We start from the raw sequence: 26,112 nt of genomic DNA, 5'->3' as shown, positions 1-26,112 counted from the left end.
CCCTCCCAGCTCACTTTTCTCAGTCAAATATGCAAATGGAATGCGCTCAAGTATTTGTTGAAAATTAAACGGAAATAATTGAATTATGCTTAAATCGAATGAGAAGCATTCAATTCAATTCTGACGGCATGGCAGCAATCGCATTGAATAAATAAATATTTGGCCGCAGTGGAAACTAACCTATGGCGAGGAAAATAATGTAAATATTTGCGTAATCCAACATCATTTACATAAGGGCACCCAGGAAAAGCGATTGGAACGAAAAACTCAACTCAACTCCCTCTTGGAAATCTTTTTTTTATTGTTGGTCTCTGGTTTTATCTGCAAGGATGTTTGACAGGCTGCCGGAAGTCTGCCAATTAGAGCAGTTTTTCCAGGCCAGGATTTAGTCACAAACACACACATAAATGGAAATCTTTTAAATAAATTAAAAACTAGTCTGTGTCCAACACGAGTTGAGCAAATAAAAGCCTAAGCATTTCAAAAGTTTTCAAAAAATAAAATCCATAATTAATGGCCAACATAAAACGACTAAATCGAAAGAAAAGCTGCAGAAATGTGTGAAATTTTAAATTAAAGGATAAACTCACTTTCGTGTGTTAGTCAACTTTATTCTCGCCTAATGCCCAAAGGATCTGTTTCCACCCTAAGAACCAGAATGAATATGAATGTGCATCGTATGTTTTGGTAGCTTGAGTCGCCTGCATTGGGGATTTAGCAGACCTACAAAAAAAAATAAAACAAAATTGTCCAACCCAAAATTTATTCTGTTGTCGCTTTAGAATAGAGCAGCCACCAAGGACCAACTAAAAAAAAAAAAACTGAGGGTAAAACACATAAAAGTACAGATACAATTTCCCAGTAAAAAATGTTTGTTCAAGAACTGCAGTCACAGTGGGCAGAGTGACCATCTATCAGAATGTAAGAAATATAATGAGTCTAAAAGTATTTATCTTTAAAAAATTTTTCAAGAATTTTAAAATACGTAAAAATCAAGTCAAGGGTTAAGGGTAATAATGTGATACAATATTTAAAATGTGGATTAATCTAATCAATAAAATATATATAAAATCCTTTTTTTAAATATATAATGTATATTATTAAAAAAAGTATTGATAATGATAATTTTCAGCGTTAAAATATTTCCTACTATAGTGTTTAAAACGATTGTAAATATAGGAAAATATTCCCATAACTTATCTTATTTGATGGGTTTAATAAATAGGCTTTGCCACTTTGAAAAGGTATTAAATAACTTACAGAAGACCTTCGTTTTGACAGTTTCCAGCTCATTGTGTGCCCATTGTATTGGGCGAATGGAGACGAGCGTCGAGTGACTGAGCCAAAGTCACATGAGTGCAATTTTAAAACAGTGAAAGATATATAAAGCGAAAGCAAACAACTGATCAAATCTCGGCGCTATTGCAATGGGCGTCGTTTTCCGAAATGACGGCTTAGATATACGCCCATAAAAAAAATATAGACGAGAGAACCTGAGAGTTGAGAAAGAGTCGGGGCCAGGCACCAAGATGGCAAACAACTGAGGTTGCAATAAATCCCCGGCAAGACAAGCAAAAGGAGCTGCAATTGAACCGCCTTGGTCCTTGGTCCTTCGTCCTTCCTCCACCATCAACCATTTACTACCAACTACCAACTTCCATCTGCCATCCTGGTCGTCCTGGTCGTCCTGGGTTCGAATAGCGCAACAGAATGTCAATTACTTGAATGTGAGGTTAGGTCAAAGCCATCTAGCCGAGCTTGATTTTCATTTGAAAATTCCCTGCCCGGCAAAATGGGTAAAAACTATTGGGAGCCCTGCTGATTGCCTCTCAGTTACTTTGACTAATTTCGGCAAATCGCCTTGCGGAAAGCAATAAATTTTTGTTCAGAATCACAAAATTTAACGAATTAGGAAAGGGGTTGTAAGAAGTTTACCCTTGATTTGAGGTTTGAGTTTTCATATTCCGGTTGCATTTATTACCTCTCGACCACATTGCATTTCTGCACTAACACTCAGCCGAAAAAGGCAATCTTATCTTTAATATTGTGAATAAAATAGTTTTCTTTCAGGGTTCCGAAATAATAATAAATTCTCAAATGGAATATATTTTACTATCCAGTAAAATCTTAATTTATATTATTTTTAAGAATTGATTTTAAAAGTTCTTTATTTTATTGTGTTGGTACTTAGAACTTGTTTTCCTTACATTAAAAATATTTTTAATTTGGCATTTTAAAAGGTCTGTAATGAAGAAATCTTTCTCAACCAAATAGATTTTTTTTTGTGGCCGATAAAGATAGATTTTCAATTTTTGAATCTGAACTTAAAATAAAAGTTGCACAATTTATGACCCACTTTTTTCAAGTGCTGCATCGAAAAGTGTGCAGATTCAGAGTCTTGGGCCAAGTCGAAGCGTTTTTTGTGGGTTTCCATTTATCGATGGCCAGCTTGCATGTTTGTCTGTCAATTGGATTTCGTCCTGGAAGTGAGCTTTGAGTTCTGGGTTTCCGTTTGCAATCCAGATCCCGAATCACTGGCACTTGGCCGCCTTTGAGCTTTGAGCATGCAAGGGGCTGGCCTGGTCAAATGTTCAAATTCCTGGGCTCGTTTGCAGGTTTCCTTTGTGCCGCTGGGCTTGGAATTCTTGCTCAGAGTTTAAGTTCGAAGATTGTTCGCATACCTTCAATCGCTTACTGCATTGAATATCTGAAATATAATCGTTGGGAAAAACCCCTAAAACAATGCAATGCTAGTGGCTTGTAGTAAAAAATTTTACTTCATTTGTAATTTAAATCAGCAAAGGGCCACGATTAGTATGGGCATGTCAAAATAACAAAGGGTAAATGTTAACGGCTCGTTAATTGCTGCTAATGGCTATAACCGATCACCATTTTATTCCGTTGAAATTTTCCTACATTAATAGGAAATGAATGAGAATATAGGGATAGACAAACAGCTTATTAAAAGAGTTATTTTAAAAGTATAAATATATTAAAATTCTCATTAAATATTTTAAGTTACAGTTTCTTTGTAGTTTACTCCCGAGAGCAGTTAAAAAAGTTTTTGCTTTGGTAAATCTGTGCTGAAGTTGATAAACAACATCGAAGAGACGTAAACACAAAAAGAGCCAAACTGAGACCCAGACTATGACTATAACAGGATTTACTCCGCGAAAAATCCTTTATAACTACACTTATATAAATATTTTTGTTAATATAAATAAATAAATAAATATAAGAATTAGGCAAGAATATTTTTTGTTTTTTAAGAAACTAAGTTGGTAAGGCAGATCTAGCATGTAGTTTAAAGTTATTGATAGTTCTTCTTGAATATTTAAGTAACTTTTCTATGAAGTCTTTTATTTCCCATATTAAATGACAGATTTTAATTTCATATACCATCTATCCCCTTAAAACCTTTTGATAGGTATAACAAAACTGATATAATGATTTAGAAAGGGTATTAGTGGTTATTTGAGAACTTCTTATTATTTTTTCAAGAACTTTTTCCAAGTGCTTGGGGAACGCAAGATAAAGCGAGTGACGAATACGTTGACGTCTTCTGGCTGTGATGGAAGTAGTCGCAGAGCCGTCGCATCAAAATAAATGGATATAGTTTAAGTGTATGAAAAACATGGCCGAAACGGAAGAACTAATGGATGGATGTATGGCTGGCTGGTTGGCTAAAAGATGGGCTGTGACAGGGGGCCGAGATGTAGCCAGAACTGACAGATCTGATGCCGTTGTTGCTGTTTTATTCTATGAACTCAGAACGCGTCGCGTCATTCGCAATTTTTCTATTGTTTGCGCAGTTTTTTTTTTCCTCCTCGTTTTTTCAACTATGTTTTGTTCCTGCTTTTTATTTTTTTTTGCACGTTACGTCTGTTTGTCTGACAGCTGAGCACTGTTTATATGCCAGACATATAGCTACCCCTGGATATATATATCCGTATCTGTAGCTGTGTGTGCCCAGACGACTGCCTGTCGACGGAGTTCGCTCGTATTACCCTGTCAATCTTTACTTTCATGTGCTCGTTTGTAACGTTTTCGCACAGCAAGTGAGAGGGAAATTGTGGAGGTGTTTTGGCCCTTCCGATATGGTGGGGCGTTTTGGGGAATTGGCATAGCCATAAAGCATTGATTTGGGCTCCTATCGGAAGATACGCATTGATCTATTTTTGGGTTTTTTTGGAGGCGGAAGTTTACCTTCATCGTCATTCCTTTGGTAAATATTTATTAAAGTATTTTTGTGTCTGGAAAATTCCCTCGTTATGCGGATTTCTATTTATTTTACAAAGTAGGATAAATGTCATTATTTTTCTCCTATCATATTCTTTATTCTTTTATACATGTTGTGTTTTCATATAATATTTATAAGTTCATATGACATTGTTAAGTTATAACCCTTTTTCTCTAGGTCTCTTTGACTTTTTTAAAATAAATCCAGTAAGTTAGCCAAAAATCAAGCATATATTATATTGTTCGAGACAAAATCTCCTTTTACCAAAACATCTATGATATAATACGAATTTGCAAAATAAGTTTGCAGTATCTGTAACCTAGTAACGCAGTGTAAAACTGAGTGCAACCCCTTAATAGTTTTCATCCATATGGACGTATTAAAATCTTAAAAAAAAGGCAGCCCGCCAAAAAAAAAAGAGCAAACAGCGGTGGCCGGGGAGAAAGTTTGATGAAGGCTTTGTCCGTGTTCGCTGCTGGAGAAATGAGCAAAAATTCCACCCAAATGGCAAAAGCAGCGGGAGAAAGGGGGTGTGGAGCACAGAGTGCCTTGTGTGACACAAGTGACACTATTTTCTGGCGCTGCCAGTGCCACAAGTAGAGAAATTCGCTAATGCCCGCTGTTGCAGGCGGCAAAGGCAGCGGCAACAGCAACAACAGGCACACAGGGGATGCAGCGCCATGTTGCAATTATTATTTCCGGCTGGAAGCGAAAAATAAAGTTGGATATGCAATGTCCTGCTCATTTTTTCGCAGCACACGCCAAAAGCACAGGCGTGGCGTGCAAAAAAATAAGGCCTCACTCCAGCGAAATAACAATCAGCCGCAGTGTGGGCCAACCTCAGATCCTGTTCGAGATGAGGGCGTGATATTACAAGATTAGTGCTTTAAGTATCTCAGAAATTAAGCCATAAAGTGTTAGTCCAAAGTAAAATTATTTAACCCATTCAACGTTTATTATAACAACATTATAACAACAATTTACCTTTGCGTTAATATATTATCATAAAAAATACAAATACAAAGAACACAAATATAGGAACCCTATATTATAGATTTCCTTTATACAAAATAATTGAAATTTGGAACACTTCTATAATATTGTATCAAGTTTTTAATTTCAACATACATTGCGGATAAGTAATATTGTTAATGTGCATGGTAGCATTTCCTTATTTACCTCACTTAGATATGGTTATTTAAAAATAGAACGTTATCTCTATCCTTAAAAAACTTTACCTTTGATAACTAGTATACATATTTTAAAGGATAATAAATAGGCATACAAAATATTATTTTCTGATAATAACATACCATTTTTGTTGTTTTATTCAATATAACTAATTTAGGCATCTAATTGAAAATTTAAAATGATTTTCTAGGAGATACTAGGTTAACCTCCATACATTGCTTGCATTTTTTGATAATTCAAAGTTTATTTCGATTACTTATTGCACGAGCCCAGTTTGGAACTAAGTACTTTTTTAAATTTTATGGATCTCGCTCTAGATATATCTTTACGCCGAGCCTTCACTGTCTTTTATTCTCAGCCGGCTAAATTCCAGCCCATCATCAGGGGCAGCGAAAAAAGTATCCGTGGATAGCAGAGCCTGCGACGCCGTTTCCTCTTTTGTTTGTGTGCAGCGCATAATTTGCGAGACAAACATGCAAAAATGCCCCAGAAGTGAAAAAAATATCCCAACCTACATCCAGATATCCATGCATATACATATATGCAACCGTACCGTACCGTACGGAGCCGAAAAGGGAGAACAATTCCCCAGCAAGTTGAAGTGCAAAATGGCGGGAGCAAAGGACTCAAAGGGGGCTCTAAACAGGGGGCTTACAGAAAGGACCCAGAAAGGGGGTCTAAAAAGGGGGGTCTTGAGGAGGGACTGTGCGGTTGCGGGTTGAAGATTTTGAAGTTTTTGCGGTGGCCGCTGTTCGTTTCGTTTCGCTTCAAGACGCAAAGTTTATCTTGCGCTTAGGCGCAACGGCCGCGAGTTGCAACCAACGGCTTCATCTCAAAGGCTCTCTATTTCTTTGTGTTTGTGAGTGTAATGCACTGAAAAAAATTGTTATTATTATTACAATTTATAGAATTTAAAAGCACATTGTTTACATTACTTGTTCAAAGGTGCAAGGTCGTCAGTTCCTATATTAATCTTAATTTTTATAGCTTTAAAAGTACATTGTTTATGAAGAATACAATTTATTTACTTTTTCAATCCCGTAAAAATAAACCTTTTTAAATCTTCTGTACTTGTACAAAGAAATTTTAACGTTGAATAAATATGAAGTTATTAGGATTAAGGATTTATTTAAATAATTTTTTTACAGATCTGTAACAAACACAATATTATAGCTAACAAAATATGATATATCTAGAAAGCCACAAAAGTAGCTTATCATTTTATTTGTTTTCATAAAGATATTAATCTATTGATTTTTTAAAAACTATTTAAATATTTTTTTCTGAGTGCTATTGGTGTGGCAGCTTTTGTGGGCCTTTTTGACTTGTTTATGGCCATAAGTTGATTTCCGAAATGGAATTCTCAAAAAGGGATTTGGCTGCCGGCTCGGCCCGAAACCTCATTATTGGACTTCAAAGCGAATGGTAAATCCCGCGGCCAAAAAACCCGGTCAAAAATGGCCTCCGTTTGTTTAAAGGAAATGTACCGCCAGCTGCAGGACCACTATCCCAACCACCCACCCATCCACACACACCCACCCACAAAACACAACAAAAAAATGAATCAATTTTTTTTTTATGTGCGCCCCACTTCATTGTCTCGAATCCAAAATGGAGGAAGGATATTATTGACTAATGGCTGCAGTCGAGGGAAATTTATGATGCTCCAAGGAGGGGGTTTTGTGGGTGTGTGTGTGCATGAGTTAATGAACATTTTTGATGGTAATTGAATGCGACGCTGGGGTTTGCCGCTGTAGTTATGTCTGATGTATGGCCCGTTCCCGGGGGTAAAATATATAATTTATACCCACGATTGATAAGCGAAATGAATTTGTCATGTCTCAGACTTTGATTCTCAGATGCTGATTGCCAGTTAAACAAAAATAATTATGGTCTTACTCGACGAGCGTTTGGTGCCAGTCACTGCAAAATTGTAAAACTTTGCATTTCGCCTGGCCAACAATAAATGCTATTCGCACTGAGGTTCTGGAAAACACAAACGAAATGGAATCGTAAAAATGGAAACAAGTTGCAAATAAACAAAAAGCCAAATCCCTTGTAGCCATAACAAAAAAAAAAGAAAATAAGGAAAAATAAGGGAAAGGGAAAAGGGTGAAAGCAGCAACTGAAGGAAAACAAAAGAAAAACATTTGTTTAGCACTTGAAAAATGTGCTCGACTGCACAGGGCAACAACAACAAAAATTCTGCGGCCCCTGATCATGTGGTTCTCCGCTTTTCCGAATACCCCCCGACTCTTTATACTTGTCAACCTTTATATGAAAATGTTTGAGCTCGTTCTTTTTTCGTCCTAGTTAGACTTTGTGAACCCAAAAGGTCCTGCGTGTGCCTGCATTTGTCGCTTTTCTATATGGTTTAAACAGTGGTTTGGGTTAAATTTTGTTTAAAAATTGGTATAATAACAAAATACTAATAAATAAAGAAGTAAGAAGTAAATAATAAAAATGAATAATAGGTCTATCTTAATAATAATTGCCATTTTCCTGATCAAGTCTTGAGTCCTGAAATCTTAATAATGTTTGTCTATTAACGGAAGTCTTAGCGAGAGTCTTCCAAAATTGATTTCCAAGATGTCAATTAAATTGGAATACCGTTTTTAGAAAATATATTATTGATTCATTCATGTTAAAAGATATAAGAAAAAATCTGCAAGTACGAAATGTAGTTTCCTAACTCACTTATTTTCTTTAAGTACTTGTGTAGCTTAAAAAGTGATATAATAACTCAACAGCACCACTGTATCTGTATTTTTTGTTCGTTTTGTTTTTGTCACTGTGGTCACGCCGCTGTCATCAAGCCAGATGCTCCCCCGTCTCAAAATTTCTCCCCCTCTTCATTCATCGGGCAAACACTGTGGCCAAATAGGGGGGGGGTGAAAAGTGGGAAACTGGGAAAAACTTTGGGGAAAACCGGGGAATACAACATAATTGCAATTTGCGTAATTGTGCCCCTAAAGCTGAATGAGAAATGAGCGGCAACGAGTCGTGCTCTGAGTAACTGAGAAGAGAGTTGGGCTTTTGCTTAGCGGGCGCGGATGACAACACGGGCGGACGGAGTTACGGACGGACAATACGGACAACGGACGGAAAATACGGACAACGGATTGCGGACGGACTGGAGCACGGCTAAAATATGAATATCCGAATGTACTTAATAAACAAAAACACAAAAGAAAAGCAGTCAGAGTAAACAGCATATAGTATGCATGGAAAGAGCGCACAATGCCAGCCCTTGCGCCCCCCCCCCCCAAATTTTCATATCCCCTCCCTTGAAATTCGCCAAGAGGTTTTCCGGGGGGTTAGGGGAAAGTTGGTAGCCAAACCGTGTGACACCCATGGAAAACTGCACTGAAGTTTATTTCGATTTTTGTTGTTTTTTTGGGGGGTTTTGTCGGTTGGGAATATTTTTAATTTTAATATGCATGCTGGACGCTGCCGTAGGGCGGTTTCTGTGGCAAGGGGGCGTGGTTTTCGGTTAGGGGTACATCAGCTGGAATTTTCATGGCTTCTGTATCTGTTGATAGTATACGTTTTGTTTTCAGTTTCCATTGTTGTACATAAAAATAAAAATTTTTCAGGAGGATTTGTATTTGGATTGAACTTCTAATTGAAAAATATTCCATCAGGTTGCGATGGCAAAAGTGAATTAAAAAGTCATGGTTAATTGATTTTGTTAAACTTTGTTCTAGGCTAGGTAGCAGAGATTAGAAATTTGTAGTTCAAAAATAGTTAAGCCGTAATGGAAACTACTGGGACTTGGAAGATACATATTTTTGTACACATTAATAAAATAATGGACCATCGGACAGAGTTTTATAATACAATTTTTTGTATTATTGTTCTGTTTATCATTTTAGCATTATAATGCATGGAATCTTTTAAGTAGTATGACACATTTTTGTAAAGGGTAATTATTTAATAGTGCAACAAGCAAGGTGACATAAAGCGAGGAAAAACATAACTCAAAACTTAATGCCTGAACATGAGCTTTCCCACATTTTTCACATTTAATGTGACAGTTCATAACTTGGCCGCAAATAATGTTTGGACCGATTACACCTGCCGTATGAATCAGCCTTGATTTGGGGCCCTCTTAGCCGTCAATTTGCCCTCGCATTTTTTTTGTGCTGCAGCCATGTGTTTATTTGTCGGCCAGCACTTTGTGAGCCACTTTGGCGGCAAAAGCCAACTTGAGACTTGCGGGAAAAAAGTTGGCAACCAACAACAAATACAAAAAAAAAGAAGGCAGTAAAAATAAAATTACTGAACGCCCCCGCAACAGCTGGCCAAAAACTCGTTGGCAAGCTTATTGTCAACTATTTAAATGCTGCAATTTCGGCCTTTTGTGCAGCCGGAATGTGTGAGGCCCGAGCAGCCATTACACTTGTGGCCATTGTTTGCCTTTATAGCCTTTTGTTGCATAAATCGTTTACTACAATAAAAAATGGGAGAAAAAGTTACAGCCGCTATCGCCACTCGTACTTCTTGTTCTCGTTCTGCTGGCAGCCGTGTGTAATTTGTCATTCACACCACGTGCTCGGCTGAGAATTCAGCGGGAAAAGGCAGGAAGAGCCACTGCAGTTGCAGTCCTTCACCCTCTCAATCCCCATTTTCCCGCACTTTTCCAAGGCCCCCCCCACCATCTTTTTGTGCAGCCCACTTTTCCGCAATCCAGCCCCAACATCCAGCATTTTTAATGGCAGCGAATACACGCGTAAGACGCGACCATTTCCATAATGCAGCACAAGGAGCCACCAGCATCTTCAGCCCGGATTGGTTGCACGTTGCGGCGCACAGTGGTACTCACTAGATACTTTTAGTAAAAACAATATGATTTAAAAAAAAATAATATATTTAACATAAAGCAATATAAAATCGATTTTAAAAGATTTTTTCAAACATACTTATACATAAAATCACAATTTTTTCTAAATTAAAGCTTAAGATTTTTTTATTTGAATAAAAAAATTTATTTTGTATACCTACGTTTTATTTGAAAGTCATGAAATGTATTTAAATTGTAAAAATAGGTAAGGTGATAGTTAATGCTATAATGCTACTTGTTTAAAATTTGTTCAGCTTTTTATTATTGAACACCTACACATTTATTTATTGTTTTTAATATGAAACGAGTTTTTCTCTTTGGTGTCAAAATAATATCTTATTTTATTTTATACAAATGTGGCTTATTTAAACAATTGAATTGAAATGACAAATAATTTTTTAGGCTTAAAAAAGTGAACTTAAAATTGTTATATTTCTTCGAAGGATTTTGAAACTTTTTTAAACCAAATTCCATTAAACTCGTCCCACTGTGCACTACAAAAAAGCGAAAAGCTGTATGCACTCGAGCTGTATTTAAATGGTGTGTGAGCGCATTCGGAACCCTTCTCCTCGTGTCGCAGCATCTTAGTGCTCTTTTTCCCAACTTGGCGCACTTTTGTTCTTAAAATTCTGCGTACGTGATCGAAATGTTTGGCAATGTAATACATTCAGTACTTTCAGTGCTTATATCCCCTGCATCGCTTGAATACAAATTTAGCTTAATTTTTTGTTTTATTTTTTTTTGTTTGAATATGTTTTGGGAATTTATGTGAATTCATGTAAATTATTCAGTGCATTTGGTAAATTTGATGGGGTGGAAATAGTAGCTCAGGGATACTTGCCGAATATTGGATTAAATTTCAATAGTTTCCATTTACCCTCTAGTTGCAATAGAAAGTGTTATAAAGGGCAGTAAATATTCAAAGTCATCTTATGGCCGAATACAATCTCGTTCAATTTTTTCCGATTTTCAATCAATTATTAAAAAATCAGTCTCTTTTCTGTCCCTTAATATTAAACAAAAGCTTGTGGCGAATATTACGTATACGACGTAGTGGTGTACCTAAGTTTATTTATTTAAATGTTCATGTTTATCCCGTGTTAAATATGATTAATATGCTTAACGGGTATTGTTTGGGCATGGGCCTCTGAATGGGCACCAGGTGGAAGGTCCCCCGAAAAACCCATCGAAAAGCGTTGGGCTTTCGGTGACCTTTTGTCTTAATTACATACACATAGACCCGAAGACCCAGACGACCCATTTCAAGGCAATATGCCACCGAAAGCGTCTCCCATGCAAAGAAATATTAATGAGCTACTGCCAACTTGGAGTGTTGTCCAAACAAAACAACAACGGCTATGGCAAACAACATTTTGTCTGCTCATAGATTTTTGATTCAAATTTAATTACTTAAAGGAAATTATACCTAAATTGGCTTTCAGCTTTGGCGCACGCAACTGGAAAATATTTTCATCTTCATCAAGATATTTTTGTGTACGCTTGAGTGGGGATAAAGTCGAGTGGAGTTGCTTTTTTGGATCGGAGGGACGATTGTTTTTGGGGGTGCCCTTTTTGTGTGTTTAATGCTATTAAAAAGGCTTTCAACAGAATATTTTTGGGTTATTTTAGAATCAATTAATCTATTAAATTGTATATATTTAATAGCACTAAATGGTTGTGGCTCTCTTGCCGGCCATTTGGTGTTTCTTTTCAGCTATTTTGGGGTTTTCGGGGCAAATTGAAATGGACTCTTTTAAAAGATTATAATTCGTGGAAAATGCCATGATGTCATTCGAAATGTTCTTTAATGAAAATGATGAATGAATTTATCTTTTTAAATGGTATAACTGATTTATGGGAATAATTAAAATATATTTTTCACCATTTCCATTAAATTGCATTTTGCGTCTGGCCATCCCATACAATATTGTTCAGTAAAAATCAACAAATTGCAGCAGCATTTCATAATTTCTCGATTGTATCGAAATAAATTATTGAAATATTGACTTGATTATTGTGGGAAACCGAGGCAATCAAATAGCCAATTTAGCGGACCGAAATCTAATAGAAGATTTCAATCAGAAGAAAAGTGTCAACCAAACAGAAAATCTGCCAAATGATAATTGTGCCAAGAGATGGGCAAACAAAAAGAAGCCAACACGATATATTTTCCATATGTTTGTGTGCAAAGTAAATCATAGTTCAAGGCTGGATTTAATGCATTTGCAGTTTGAGATGGCTTAGCACAAGGGCGAAAACAACTTGCGCCTGCCAGAACTGGAATAAAAATGCAATGCTTTATATATATAACCATATATGTATATATGCAGTATAAGTGCATCCACCAACAAACGTATATAAAATGCGCATATATAACACACAGAGGACCGCAGCCAGCATTTAATACAAATATAAATAAAACGGAACTAGGTTGCCCCCGGCTTAGTGAAAAAAAAATGGGCGGGAAGGGGACTGCAAAGTGTTACAGCAGTGGAAAAGAGCTTTGCCTGACCTTGACTTATAAACACTTTTATAACAATTACATTTTGCATTTTTCTCGCCGCTGCTTATTATTTTTTGAACTCACTGCCATAGAGCTGAAATCATTAAAAATAAGAAAAAAGACGTAATAATAAAGAAGCGAAACCCACTCGACTTGATGCAAATAAGCAAAAACGTTTTGAAAACCAGCTGAGTGGGTCAGTTGAGCCAGGCACATGCAAGCACAGTGAGCACTGGCTATAGAGAACATAAAAATTATAAAAACTTAAAAAAGAAGCAAAAGAAAATATTACGAAAAATGTAACACGACCTTTGAAATTTAAACTTAACATTTAAGATATTGTTCTTAGGAAAATATTTGACATAATACATATTTTGAACATAAACAAATATTATAAATATAAATATTATATTCCTTAAATATAAATATTAAAAAAATTATTTTCTTTTGACCATTGAATAGTTTTTGGTATATTTTAAAAGCAACAATAACAATAAATGGATGTTAAAACTAAAATTGTTATTATCTTTAAATGAAGTTCAATAGCGAACTATAACTATGATATACTTAGATATTGCATTTTTAAAGTTGTTTTATCTAATTTGTTTCCAAAGAAAAAATTCTTTTGGTCTTATATACATCCATATATTACACATCTTTCAATAACAATGACTATCTTCTGTAGTCTGTACCTTATAATTGCACACAATCAGGTGACTCTCAGCTAGTTTAAGATTTGCCCATGTGGGTAGGGCACCCCCCTCCCCAAGCAACCCCGTTCCCCTCCCCTCCCCCACAGTGCCACCCAACAAGTTGGAATCCACAATAACAATAACTATGCATGAGCTGTACGAAAGTCAAATAATAATGATTGGAACGAACCACAAAAACCGACTGCGCCACAAAATCAATAATTAAAATCGCTGCAAGGTGCTTCTCTTGATTACACGAGAAGATACAAAAATCATTTTTAACTTGAATCGAGAAAAGGTAAATGTTAACTCAAAAGGCAGCAGCAAAAATCAGCAATTTAAGAGACAAAAAACGAAACTGAAGACAGATAGGCAAAAAGAACAGCAGCAAAAACGATGAGTATTAAACGTTAGACAGAAAATAAGAGAATAGCGATATAGCACCATAGTTAGAACAAAATAAAAAACAAACCTTAAACCGCAAAAAAATAGAATCGTTAGATGTGCCTCAAGGTCAGGCGAGCACTTTTATCGTATTGAATTCACGGCGTTGAAAATGAGATAAAGAAAAATATAGAAACTAATCAAAATAATAACTCAGAGCAATTAAAGTCGTTTACAAACAAAGTAGATAGAACTAGGCACTTTTGAATACCCTAATACCCTGAATAAACAAATGAAAACTTGAGATAATATAACTACATCGTGAAATCTTAACAATTTTTAGAATTGTATTCTTTTGAATAATAGGAATAATACAAATGTGTTCTGTAAGGCATATTTCAATAAGAATGAAATTTGGTTATACTTATTTATAAATATTACACAATCTTACTATATACTATAGCTTCTTAAACTTTAGTTGTTGGCTTAAGCTAAATCGTAGACTCGTAAAAAATTAAATGAGAAATGTTGAGCTGACACTTGATACCCCTTGGGGATGTGATAAAGTCTGTTAAATGTTTTAATTCCAGTTAATTGGTTTAATTTAAACTAATATGCAGCCTTCTGCATTGCATGTTTAGGTGTCTTTAAAGTGCATGTGACCTAGTAATAAAATGAAATGATAAGTATAAAGCTGTCGCTTAAAGTAAAAATATCTTTTGACTGTGGATATAGATATGTTAAGTTTCTAATAATTCTAATTAATATTACATGACTTTCGACAATAATCACTAAATAAGGACACATAATTTTTAAAAAACCGATACAATTAGAGCTTTGGGTTTTCAAACCTTAAACAAGAGAGATAATTACATCGATCCATAAGTTCGACATGTGTAAGTCTTAGGGCTTACAAACTTGTCGGTTGGTTTCGACTCGAGCTCTATGTTCGCACATCTTGCCCAAGAAGTTATAGCTCCCTAATCTGTTGTTGTTTTGCCCAGCTCTCGGTGGGTTTATCTGCCGGCTTTGACAAACATCAGAAATGGATGCCATGCCGAAGGGTGACAAAAAGTGTGACAGCATTCTCAAAACTACTTCGCTGGGCCAAACCCCAGAGGCGTTCTCGTAGCTGTCAGAGTGCCAAGTGAAGAAGATATTGCAACATTTTTCGCACTCCAAGCGAATGGGGCACTAACGCTATTGACACAAGCTGGATAAGCTGACAAAGGTGCTAAAAAATGTGAGAAGATTGAACGCTTCACTGACTCACCTGCCCAACTGGCTGACTGACTTGCTGGTTGACTGACAGACAGTTTATCAAATGATGGACGGCTGTGTCTGTATCCCCCGATTCCCAGTCACTTGTGTAGCTTAGCTACTAAGTAACTGAATCTGGAATTAACTGAAGCCATATTTAGTGACAATTAGTGAGACAACAGCAGCAGTCGAGTTAGAAATTTTTGAATCTTAAAAAGTGTAATGCGACACAGTTTGTGAAATGCGAAACTCGGCAGAAAGTTGACAACTTTGGCAAGGAATGTGTCGTGACACTTGGCACTCAGTAATGCAAATTCTGAAGTGATGGGCTAAAACATCAAGCAAAAACAAACTGTTTGAGCCAAGTCTGTTTCGTCGAAGTATCAAATAACAATTTTTAAAATAATTGAAGTGTGTCTAAAAGCCATAATATTAGCATGGTTGGTTTTAGTATAGCTAAAGCCATAAAAATAAAACCCATAAAATTAGGAAAATAAAATACGTTTGAGATTTAAGGTTTACGTTCACTCGATTGACTGAGGAAATACATCTGTTGAGTTTAATCAAGGTTTCAAAATCTTATATCGATATATGGGGGTAAGTAACCCTTATAGAAAATTATGAAGTTAATTAAAAGAACTATGTTTGCAAAAATTAAAATTTTATTTTGATAATAATAGGTTTCTAAATACCATTCATTTATATACTTCTAAGCACTGGTTACGTCATGATCCCAAGAAATTGTTTCGACAGTCGATATTCGTTGTACTTTTCTTTATTGGTTTTACTTTTGTAACTTTTTTAACTGATGATGTTTATTTTTCTAATACAAATATTATATTAGACAGTTGACAGGCTTAACTATATGGACTACATATTATGTGGTATATGTTACAGCAAGACAACTACTGAAGAAAATCGAGAAACGGTCATAACTTAACTTTTCCAGTAAAACCACCCAGCTGGCCTAATGATTTATTAGCCAAGCACTTAGTATTCTGGTGTTGACAGGGCCGCAGACCAGAAAAAATCTGTACCACGTCCATCTCTAATGACAACCGACAACTTATAAGCGAGTGGCATTGAAAGATTTAACGCGTTTATATTTAAAATGTATGACTACGCATATGGTGTCTGGCTAAGTACATAAATATATGGATATGGCTAAATGTGTGTGCATACATATAATATATGCTGTAGGTTGGTCTTGAAATCGTGGCTGCTTCTGCTTTTGGCCAACACAGCGTGCGCACACACTCCCAGTGCATACATAATTAATTTATAAATTGTTAAGACAACGTACGATACAACACTTGGCCGTACATTTCTTTTGATGCTTTATCAACTGACTGGAATTTTGGGGCGGCGACTGGGGGGATGGGTTGGGTGGTTTCTGTGGGGTGGGGCTGGGTGGCAGGCTGTCAGCTAGCGTAACGCTTCGTTTGGTTTTGCCTTGACAGCTGCCTACTGGTGCGGGCCTCTGGGGGGTGGGGATCCGTTGGGCCGGGCCGTACAGTCAGCCTGTCTCAATTAAGCGCAAATTGAATTAAATACTTTCACATGCGAAAACAAAGCTGGCCAAACACGCACTCCAGGGGCAGGAGACTGAAGACGTGTTTTTCCTATTAAAAAGAAAAATGCGAAAGGGGCGAGAGAACTTGAAAGACAGGCTCCAAAGGGAAACGACCATGATTCTGTGGGAGATGAAACAATAGCACAGAGAAGCCCGGGATTCAATGATAACAAATTGAACGTGTGCTGTGAGAATATATAGAGCTTACGATCTATCACAGGCAACAGAATGCAGGAATATAGCAGTCTGTGGGCCATGAATTGGTATTTATTTAGCCTTATTTTAATAACTTAGTGTTTAACAAACATTTGAAATAGCTTTAAAATAAAATATTAGAACACATCTTAAATAAAAAATATTTTTTTCGACACTTGAGAGCATGTATTAATGAGTAAGTCTAAAAAAGTTATACAAAATTTTTTGGTTATTTTTAGTTTTTAATGCTACTTAAAAATAAGTATAAAAAAGTATATAATCTTATACTAAATAAGCTTTAACTGTCTTTGAACATTTATAGGCATGACAAGGTGATTAAAAAATATTATATTTTTTCAAAGCCTTTAAGGAATGATTAGTTCCTCGTTATCAATTCTGTAGTCTTATTCAAATAGCTTTACTTATACCTAATTGATATTTCATAGGAACAATCTCTAAAGTTCTGGTTCCAAAATTGTAAAACCCACCCGGGGCATTTAAGTTAGAAACGGGCTTTAAGGGGCTTATAATCTTAACAGAGACTGGGGTCGTTAGGAGCCCGGGCATACCTTTATTCCCCACTCGAACTCAAATTGGTTTAATTATATGGATACCTAAGACCCCTGGGCTCGCTCTGGGCCCACTGTGCTAAGCCCCCTGACTGATGCCGTAAATCCGCAGAGCCGGCGAGACTATTACGTGGTTAAACGCACCATGTCCACATAGGTCTCAGATGGCCGATCTGCCCGGCCAGTTATTCGCTCAGGCACACACAATCAGTTGACCCAGTCCGGCCATGGGAATGGGCAATGGTGCCGCTGCCCAGATACATGGACATAGATACAAATTCAATCTTTTACTGCCTGTGTTTTTTTTCAATGGCATCGCTTCACTTTTGTTCCTACAATTTTGCACTTGCTTTCCCAGCACCATGATGTCCTTTTGCTTAGTTTTTTTTCACTTGTTTGCTTGGCTTTGCTTTGCTTTGGGTTTTGTTTTTGGTGTGGCACACGTTTTGCTTCAATCTTCTGGCTCTCATTGCTAGTTTTGTATTTTTCACATAGAAAAAAGTATATACCAAGCTCAGGATTTCGAAGGAATATAGGGGATAATATGAAGAACCCTTGAAAAATAAAAAAAATTAAATTTTTATAAAATAAAAGCTCAAAATGTATTATCTAAAAACAAAACGAAGCTTGAGTTTATTTAAATTTATTGCCTTAAAGATCTTGCAAAACATTTAAACTAAATGGTTACGATTAAGGCTTTAATAAATTCAGGAATTTTATCTGAAAAGTTATAATTTAATATCCTATTTCATTAGATATTTTTCCCCCAGTGCACGAAACCCCCACATCGTTCTTCCAGCAGATTTTTCTGCGTTGATTTGTCTTGGATTTCTTCGTTCGTATGTGTTGGTTCAGCCTTTAATTCATTAGACCACAATCGTATTAAGTCTGTAGTTGGGGCTGTGGGCCTGCAATTTCATTTCATTTCGGTTCGGCTCAGTCCAGTTCAGGTTTTTTCTCTCCTTTCGCCCGTGACACTTTTTTCCCAGGGCATCGCTTACAATATCCCCATACACACACACACACACTCAAACACACGGATTGCTGTGGGACATGACAGCTTTTGGCTGTCATGTTTAGTCCGCGCGTTGTGTTGTGATTTCCGTTTCCGCTGGCAATCCGGCAAATGCATGCGGTTGTCTCTTTCACGCTTTTTACGCACCGCACGCTACGTGTCGCCGCCAATAAAAAGTACAAACAAAAAACCGACAGCCGGAAAAAAATAAACGGAATTACAAGTTATCCCCCCACTCAGAACACACATATTACATATATCCACGCACCGAAGCTGTAGCTGTAGCTATAGCAAAGCTATAAAAGTTAATAACGTCGTTAGCAAAAAATAAAAAAGTAAAATTGAAAATATAGTAAGACAGTTGAAGAGAATGCGAAAATAAAATAAAAAAGTTCAGGCATCGCCTTGCTAATAAATTCGTCAGCGGAATAATTTGGGGGAAAAACAAAAATGAGGATTTAGGAATGTTGAACAGAGTTTCGACATCGGAATACTTACTTATTTAGGTTGATTGTTTTTTGGGGAAATAAGATGTAGTCCTAGGTAATGAAATAAATAGGTAATTACTTGGTTTTATTATTTACAAGGTTGAGAACCAGTAGACATCTTACTTAACAAGGTTGTGATTAAGCTCTTATTACAACTTTAATTAAATACTTGAATGGTTTGGGTTTGCCCCCTTTAGAAATTATACATTTTCTGTATAAGCAATTACCTACACTTAATTAATGTATTTCCCTATCAATATGTTGCTTTGAGAGCACTTGAAAAATAGTTATAGATGTAGTGAAATATTTTACTGACACTTTTTTTACTTTTAGATATATATTAAAAACGGAAATACTAAATGTATTCATCTATACTATATAAAATACTATTGCTACCTAGCAGCTTATCCAACCTAATATCTTTATATTGACGCTCTCAAGTAATTGTTATCGTAGTGTTTGGCAATTAATTTACAAGATCTTGAAGTGCTCCCTTAAGTACCATCCAAGTTCTCGATTTCGCTGTTACATTCCCCTCGTAGGAGCTGTGCATACCCCTTCGGATAACCTCTTGGTTATTGGGTATTAAAAATGTAGAGTCTCTAAGCGGATTTCAACATGCTTCATCCGCCCACGCTCATTGCGATTGATATTGGTATTGGTATTGCATGTGAACCAGATTGTGTGTGAGGAGTATCTGTGAGTGTGTGTGTGTGTGTGAGGAGTATCTGTGAGTGTGTGTGTGCGTGTGAGTATCTGTGTGAGAGAGGCGACGACTTTGTCGACGCCATTGCTGCCTGTTACAGGAAATCAAAGCTTATCAGCGACTACAAGGACGACTGTCGTTGCGCTGATTTCGTTTGCGTCGAGTCCTCGGTCCTCAGCCAACAAAACCGCCCCCCCTCTTAAACCACCTCCCCCGAAAATCCCCATCGTTAGGCCTCGCAGAGCTATTTCAATGCCACTCGAACTGCCACCCAGAATTGGTGGATTCCCTCCCATTAAATTACATGACGATGGCATTTCGAGCATTTGGCTTCTGGTTTTTTTTTCTTTTTTTTTTTTGGAGGAGATGCACACACACTTACTTGTGTGGTAATCGCAATGTGTGTGGAAATTGATGTCAACAGGTTAATAAGATCTATATTTATGGCGCATTTATATATGTGTTTTCCAAGTGCCTCCATCCCTCCCTCTCTTTCCGTCCCTCTACAGCCGTCTCTTTCACTGCGTGTGTACCGAGCAGATAAAAGATTATAGAGCTCCGCTCGAAGGGACCTGAATGTATAATATAATACCCCACACATGAGGTAAGTGGGTGGTTAATTAAGGAATGTTTTTAAATACGTGAGCTGGAATTCTTTTGAAATATATATGTGTATTTGAAACATTTCAGTTCGCATGATGATCTGTTGAGGGTGTCGACTTTCCTTGAATCGCGGTGGGTGGGACACATTTTGTGGCTTATGGCGTGCGTTAAATGGCTTAAAGAGAATTACACAAATCATTTCAAAAATGCAGATGGTATCCCATTACGCTGTTTTATTTCTGTCTAACGAAATTATTTCATTAAACGAGTAATAAATTTCCTCTCGCATGCCATATTAATTTATTCAAACATTTTCTTACACCTTTGACCCACTCTGAAATAGTTACATTTAGTTGTAATAGTAACAACACCTTATTAGAGTTATTTTGCTTAAATATATATTTTTTTAACGAACTGTTCATTTAAATATAATTTCATTTTCTGCACACAGCGTGTTCGTAATAAATCATTTTGCATTTTGCCAGAATATAATTTGAAACAGCATTTATGCTTGAATCTACAATAATCCTCTTTGGTATATGCACTCAACAAATGCATGATTTAATCATGTTTATATCATTCAACAGAAATAAAATCAACACTTTAAAGTCGTCAAAAGGATTACAGAGTTTTACATAGTAATCCTTAAAGAAGATTTTGATGCGCATTACAGCAAGCCACATCATAAAAACATTTTTAATTACATCCCCAATCGACTTTTCTCGCATCCTTTGGCAGCCTTTATTACTAGCGCTCATCGAGAAACTTTAATATTAATACTTTGTTGAAAGGAAGCTGGCAGAAAATAAGGGAGAGACCGGATAATATTGAGCAAGAATTTTTCACAGTCCATTTAATTTAATTAATTTTCATTCGTAATAAATTTTGTTTTTCTGCTGTGGCGTCCATTCTTTCAGAGAGTAAAAAACCCAGTGGCAAAGACGTCGACAAAGAAGACAGTTAAATTTAAATTTATATATGTATGTATGTATCTATAGATAGAGCTACGACCACTTCGATTTGACTGCATATACACACGCAGCTATGATTGACTTTTCCACTTAGTAGGAGGCGGTGGGGAAAATCGGGTTGCCGGGCATAGAAACCGGGCTATCTATAATCAATTTACACAATTTCCTCGTCATTTCCGCGATGCCAGCTCAGAGCCTGGTCCAAAGCGGGCTTTTAGAGAAGTAACTTGAATTAGTCCTCTACTGATTGCTTTCAGCTTTTAGCCCCTCCCGCTTCCCCGATCTATCTCTGTCATTTGGCTCCTTTGAGCCAGCTAAACAATGTTCCCTGTCAGCAGAGCCCGTAGTAGTGAGGCCACTACCATATAGTAGTACTACCAACGACAGGCAGCAGTTTTTGTTAGCTGCCGCTCGAAATAGATTAACATCTTCACGCAGCGGCAATTAAACATGTAGCAGACACATAGATTTTCCTCAGCACAAATGCTCAGTTCCACTCAATTTCTCTTGAAGGGAAGCCAAAACGAATAAACGATACACTACTTATTCATTTTTCTGGAAGAAATAGTACCCTTTTGTGGATTAAAAAAATATTTTTAGCCAAGCCTGTTATTTAAAATTTTTTTTATTACTTGTAATATTTTATTTCATTCTTGACTTATCATTTTAGTAAATTTAAATGAATTTTCCTTAAAGAAGATATTTTTGAGCTTTTAAAGTGTGTCACTTTTTTAAGCCTAAGTGGTTAGTTATGATTAATGGACCAATTTTCCAAAGAGGCCACCACTTTTTCTCTCAAAAGAAGTTCCTCATCGACAGGACTTCCTTCGAAAAGAGACCATTTCCGGTATTGCAGCTACCCGAAGTGAGGGTATCTAAATACTGACCCCGCATATTGATACACAGACGAAGACGACGTAAAGTCGACTTAAGGGACAAGAACTCCGCCCCTTCCGGAAGTTGCAGGAAGCTGGGAAAGAAAAAGGCATAAGATGGCAACTTTTCCCCATTTCTTGTAGTGGTTGGCCTTCCTTTATTTCCGCTTTTTTCAGGCTGTACGTTCGGTTTAGTTGTGTTTTGTGGGCGGCGCACATGACTGGAAATTATTTAAGCAGCTGTCAGCTTTGCACCGTCGCGCTTTGGCAGGACCAAAATGAGGAATCGTAGGATATATGTTCGTATATATATATTTATATATAGATATGCTGGGGGTTAGGTTAGCAAAAGACAGTCACAAATTGGCAGGCTGCCTTGGTAGTTTGCTCCGTTGACTTTTTAAGCGCCAAGTGCGCACCCTGAACGCATGAAGATAAAAAGTACGGATATAATCTCTCCCCTCCAGAGTGTGTGTGTGTGTGTGTGTGCGAGTATCTGAGGGCGACTTAACTACCCGTATGTCTGCATAAAAGTGAAGTTTAAGGATGCGAAATGGGAGGCCAAGAGACGACTTTTTGCCAAGTTCAAGTTGCGCAACTAACAGCAGAGCCAAAAAACTATGGTTCGGAATTCAATCAGCCAAGAGTTCGAAGGGTTAATTGAAAGTTGGTTGCCTCGCCAGAGCTAACATACTTTAATTGAAATTTGGAGTACTTAAGAAGCTCACGAAACTATCGATCTATGCGTTTTCACTAGTAGGATAATATTTAGGAACATTGTTTTTATTGGAAAATATCTTTAATCTCTAAGTTTTGATCAAGGGGCTTGCACAATTTTTAATAACATAACTTTGTAGCATTTTAGTATTTTCGCAAAGTTAAATTAGGGTTCTTTAGGATTTTTTAATAAAACAGACTTGCGTTTATAAAGAAAACAGTTTATAAAATATTTACTGGGTAATTTCAGTAATGAAATCACCAATTTGTTTTTCTTTTTCGCTCTTAAAACTGTTAGGGTGCCATTTGCCGAGTATACAATTTCATTGCAGTAAAAGAGACATTGTTTATTGATATCCCTTCATCACCTGTTCAATTCCATTACCCTACATGGGTAATTGAAACCTTGTATCTTACCAAGATAAACGCCGAAAAACTATTTTGCCCGGTTTTAAGGTAAAGAACATTTAATCAAATAAAAGCTTTTCCGCCAGCAACCCCCCACCCCGGGAAAAACTTCGTCTTAAGGACTTACCATATGCATATTGCTAACACGCCACATCGTGGAAGGTCTCCAAAAAAAAAGGGCGACAAAAAAATGTCAACCCAAAGGAGCCAGAAAAAATAGATGGGATAAGTTGGTGCAGTGTGGTTAAAGTCAAAGTTGGTATCCAGTTTCCACTGTTGCTGCCGGTTTGCCACTGTTTGTTTTGGGGTGTTTGTGAATTTATTTATTGGCGCAGACTGGCGTCGTTTTTACCTTCCTGCCATCCTGGCAGCTTCGGGTGGCTTTGGCTACAGCCATTGGGCAACATTTTAGTGCCGGCTTTATTTACCTGCAGGCACCCAGAGTAATGGGTTAAATAAAAAGCTAACTGCTACCTGCTAACTGCTGTGCAGGTGGCACGAGACCCTCGCCGAGACAATGTTTTAACCATGGCCTTAAATGCTTAATTGTAAAATAGTTTGGCCGCCAAGCGAGGAGTCTGGGACTCACGACTAGCCCTCGGTTGTTTATTTCGATTCCCTGGCTCGCTTTTCTATGGTCTCGGGCTAATAGGGTTTTAATGTAATTTGTGGACTTTGCAGGACAAACGATGACTGGGAGAGGTATTGCTTTTTATCGATTCACCCTTCGATTGCTGCGCGATCTCTTTGTTTCAAGCAATTAATTTTCAAGCACGGATTTCTAAGATTTTTAGACAGGGAAAAATTACCATTACTTTAATGATAGTTGTGTTTTTATTATTTAAACTTAAATTGAATTAAAATACTTAACAGTTAAAATATTAATACAGACATTCCAATGTTAAATAGTTCACTAAGTTAATACCTTATCTATAATAAATATATTATTATAATCCTATTATCCTAAGAATAGTATCCACATAAAGCAAATTCATCGTAATTATGTTAATACCGCAGTAGTAATTATAATTGGACCCCATATTAATAAAGTATTAAGGCCCCCGCACAGACTGTTTTCCGGCGAATTCTGGAACCACAAAGGTAGCAACCTCTGTCTATTTTTCCGCCGCCGTCCTATTTTGTGGGGATTTTTTGTCGCTCCCACTAGCAACAGACTGAGAGCTTGGTAATTAAAGCGAAATAAAGTGTGGATGGGTGGCATCCTGCTGGCAATCCTTTAAATGTTTGTCTAGCTGTTTGGAAGTCATCCTTATCCTTGGTATCCCGCTTTGCTCCCACTACCCCCAAAAACCCCGCCCCCACGGCTGAGGCCCATTCTCATGTAGATGTTGGAGTTATGGGCGTGCCCTGCATAGTTCTTGTTGTTGTTCGCTATTCATCGTCCTCGCTGGGAGGTTCTACTGTGCACTGAGAAAAAAGGGTTTTTTAATTAAAAATATATTTTTTAAGATATAGAATTTTTTAGATAGATAGAGGTTAAAATTGATAGATAAAACTATAGCACTACATTGACATCGAATAACATTGCTTTATAAAATAACTATTTGAACGTGTATTGAATACTTTTTAATACTATGGCCCCATATGACTTCTTAATTTATTAATCATTTATTCATCATTTATTTTTACACTAATTAACGTAAAATACATATCGAAAGCTATTGTATTATTTAATATGAATTAAAAAGACATGGATTTTTCTAATGAAAATATTATGTTTAAAATTGTATTAAGTAACTTAATTACAAGATATTTTCTCTGGCCCTTTTTTTCTCTCAGTGTTGTCACAAACGCAGTTACTTTCGTTGTTCCTGTAACTGTTGCCATAGTTGTTGTTGTTCGTACAACGTAAAATTAATTTGCACAGCCGTTTTTCATTTCGTTTGTCGCTTCAATGTTTAATGTCTGAGTGTGTGTGTCTGTGTGTGTGTGCGTGTAAGTGGGTGTGTCTGTGTGTGAGCGTTCCTTGCATATTTTAGCAAGATTGCATTCATTCCAAATTCATCGCTCTTAAACCCATCCATCCACCTTCCCAGCCCCATTTTCCCCGCCCATCCGACACACCTTTCGCTTCACCACCTCCATTTTCCTCGAAAAGGAGCTACAATCACTTACTACTTTACCTGGCCCGAAGGAACAGGACGAGTTCAGGCCATTTCGATGGGGTCTAGGGGTAGATTTATATGTGCTTAGTTGCCTTTGGAACGTTTACCAGCGAATTTATAACATTTTTAATGCAAATTGGGACATGAAAAGAGTTAATTTCCTTTATGAACAAAGGCATTCAACATTTCGAGAGACTGGCAGTCTTTTGCTTTTTAGCCAAGTTGAACAAGTAGATCCTTAGTCGGATTTGATAGCATTCAGTAATGATAAATGGCCTATTAAGTAAAGACTTGGAATTTTAATTGGCTGATGTATTAGAAATTTATAGGTACTTATTATTTATGTAGAAATGCATAAAATATCAGAAAACCTCAACAAATTATTAATCTTTGGTATCCCATAATCAAATACGGACTCAAACAAAAGAAACATGATATTATTTTGATTATATCTTATCTTTATTTAAAAGCTAATTATCGAATCTTTTGTATCTTTTAGATTTCCCACGATTGTAACGAATGATTTGTATGAATTTGAAGGCAACCTTGGAGCTGAAAGGATTAAGCAGTCGCATACTTTACGAGCCCAGTAAGTGCGGTCAACTCATTAACATCGAATCCCCATCTAGATACAGAACAGTCGATATATCATTTTACGGGGCTGCCATCAAAATAAACAACTTGACCAAAATGATACCCTTAAGCGGGCTGCAATAGCTGGCAATTTACCTCCTTATTTTTCTTTTTTTTTGC

The 26,112-nt window shown here is 36.7% G+C and overlaps 1 protein-coding gene across 2 annotated transcripts in view; it reads left to right on the top strand.

The window, feature by feature from the left end:
- LOC108013221 (Ig-like and fibronectin type-III domain-containing protein 2) overlaps nt 1–26,112 on the top strand; it is a 79,236-nt gene that overhangs the window by 2,176 nt on the left and 50,948 nt on the right. For both annotated transcript variants that reach the window (XM_017078948.4, XM_070995636.1), the window contains exon 2: nt 25,859–25,948. The gene's annotated coding sequence lies outside the window, so the exon portion shown is untranslated. The remainder of the gene's footprint in view (nt 1–25,858; nt 25,949–26,112) is intronic.

The sequence above is a fragment of the Drosophila suzukii genome, chromosome 3, assembly GCF_043229965.1.
Source record: "Drosophila suzukii chromosome 3, CBGP_Dsuzu_IsoJpt1.0, whole genome shotgun sequence".
NCBI lineage: Eukaryota > Metazoa > Arthropoda > Insecta > Diptera > Drosophilidae > Drosophila > Drosophila suzukii.
The sequence above is the reverse complement of the archived record's forward strand: the minus strand, read 5'-3'. Positions and strand labels throughout refer to the sequence as shown.